Genomic DNA, 2730 nt, shown 5'->3' with positions numbered 1-2730 from the left:
GACCGGGTATTCTCCTTTAGGATTTTCTGGTAGAGAGCAGAATTTTTGTTTTCCTCAATTAATGCAAGTTGCCCTGGCCCTGAAGCAGCAAAGCATCCCCACACCATCACATTACCACCACCATGCTTGACCGTAGTTATGATTTTCATTTTGTGGAATTCTGTGTTTGATTTACGCCAGATGTAACGGAACATTCTCTCAAAAGGTTTGAGGATCATCAAGGTGCGTTTTGGCAAAATTCAGATGAGCCTTCTTGTTCTTCTGGGTTAGAAGTGGTTTTCACCTCACCACTCTTCCATGGAAGGCATTTTTGGCAAGTGTCTTTCTGATAGTGGAGTCATGAACAGTGTGACCTTTATTGATGCGAGAGAGGCCTGCAGTTCTTTGGATGTTGTCCTTGGCTTTTTTGTGACTTTCTGGATGAGCTGTCGCTGTGCTCTTTGAGGAATTTTGGAAGGTCAGCCACTTCAGGGAAGGTTCACTACTGTGCCGTGTTGTCTCCATTTGGAGATAATGGCTCTCGCTGTGGTTCTTTGGAGTCCCAAACTGAACTTTGGGGTTATTTTGAAATAGATTTAGAACCCTTCCCAGACTGACGGATTTCAATCACCATTCTCCTCATAATTTCCTGAATTTATTTTGACCTAGTCATAGTGTGATACTACGTGAGACCTTTTAGCCAAACTCATGCTGCTGAAAAAGTTCTATTTAGGTGTTGATTTGATTGAACAGGGTTGGAAGTAATTAGGCCTGGGTGTGTCTAGTCCACCCCATTATGAATGCAGTTTCTTAGATTTGGGGATTTAGCAACTAAGGGCAAATACTTTTTCCATACAGGTCCAGTTGGTACTGGGTACATTTTTTGCTTCAATAAATAACATTGTCATTTAAAAACTGCATTTTCAGATTGCCTTTGTTTATGCTAGATTTTGTTTGAATGTTTGAAACAATTTAGTATGACATATACACAAAAACAGAAGAAATCAGGATGGGGGCAAATACTTTTCCACAGCACTGTATATATAAACATATCATTCAATTCCAGTTTAAAAAATTATTATTTTTAATGCTTGACCACTTTTTAACTTAGTTTTGCATACTTATGTCTTGGATATACCCAAAATGTATAGGTGAGTAAAATGTAAAAGGGTTTGAGCCTTCTGCACTACTCCATTTCTATACATTTAGTCTACAGTATATATACTGTATGTATGCTGAATGTATTGTATTTTTTATTTTATTTCAATTATTTTTATTTTTTTGCTCTTTTAGGAAATGCTCATTGCTCCAAACCAAAAAAGAGCTTGATGTTTATGACACTGTTAAATGCAAAAAAAATATGTACAACAACTTTGAGATCCCGAGATATAAGTGCAATAATACCTGGAAAAATATATCTAATAATATTTGCGATTTAAATGTTGCTTGCAATAAATTTCATTTCGTCAGGGTGCACGGTTATGCTGCGTTCCATTGAAGTTGGATGAGGGATATTCCTACTTGATATCTCCGACCATAAATGTATTCCATTCCCTGATATTCGGAAGATGACATTAAAGGAAACAAAACAGCAACGCTCCCGTTAGCTTAGCAGGGGTTTGACTCTCATTAGAGATGTCTCCTAGCAACCCAACGATAAACAATGCTGCAGCGCTAACATTTGTGCTTCAGGTGTAAAATCATCAAAAGAGATTATAATGTTTATACACCTGTTTCTGCAGGCGTTTGTTAAACAAGCTTTAATATCATGTAATGTGGAAACGAACTCATTTATCGATATTACTTAATAAAGTGAATGTCTATCACTTACTTTGTATATCTCCCTGAGTGTCCACATGTTTGTGTGACATCATACCCCTGCATCTCGGCAAAATCGGAGTTGAGAATTTCTGCACGAGCTTACAAGTTGTAATTCTGACTTCAAGATGCATTCCATTGCACTTTTCCTAATATCGTTGGAAGTTGTAAAATCCGACTTTCTGTGTTGAATGGAATGCAGTACTACTTTTCAAAACTTGATCTGACACTGAATGCTCAAGCAGCCTAATTTACACTTAATTAAAAACTCCTGATGTTGCTATAGCAATGCAAAAAGCACTTACCAATTTACTTGAAGTGAAAAGAAAAGAAAAGTCCTCCTTTCCTGTTTAATAAATTAATCAATCACACAGTCATGCAGAACATTTTTTAAATCCATAAGGATCTCTTTCTCAATGGCGATAGTGACAGTGATGACAGTCGACTCGTCAGCAAGATCTCGCGCTCTTCACTTTCAAATTACATCACTTTAAGCATGATTGTGTCACTCAAGCCCAGCTAGAAGGCCTCGACCAGGACATATCCTAAAGACCACACCCACCAAGAACAAATTAATCAATCTGATTGGCTGATGAATCTGACAATCAGACTTTAGTTGCTCAATCATTTGCACTGTTGAGGGATTCTGTGGAAATTCTCAAGGCTTGAGGGGGTGGAGCTCAAACTCACGTGTTGCTTCTGCTAACATTTAATATCAACTCATATTAAACCAGTTCTTCATTTTCACATTGTGTGCATTCAGTTCATTTGTTTTGGATTTTTGTTAATGTTTAAACCGGGGTTGATGACCAGACATATATAAGTTCAAAAACATTTCAACATTAAAGCCTTTAGTCTCATGAATCACCATGTGATGAAACTTTCTTCAAGGTCTTTCGAAATTATCCCCACGTGATTTACCCATTTACATCC

The sequence above is a fragment of the Myxocyprinus asiaticus genome, chromosome 49, assembly GCF_019703515.2.
Source record: "Myxocyprinus asiaticus isolate MX2 ecotype Aquarium Trade chromosome 49, UBuf_Myxa_2, whole genome shotgun sequence".
NCBI classification, from domain to species: Eukaryota; Metazoa; Chordata; class Actinopteri; order Cypriniformes; family Catostomidae; genus Myxocyprinus; species Myxocyprinus asiaticus.
The sequence above is the reverse complement of the archived record's forward strand: the minus strand, read 5'-3'. Positions refer to the sequence as shown.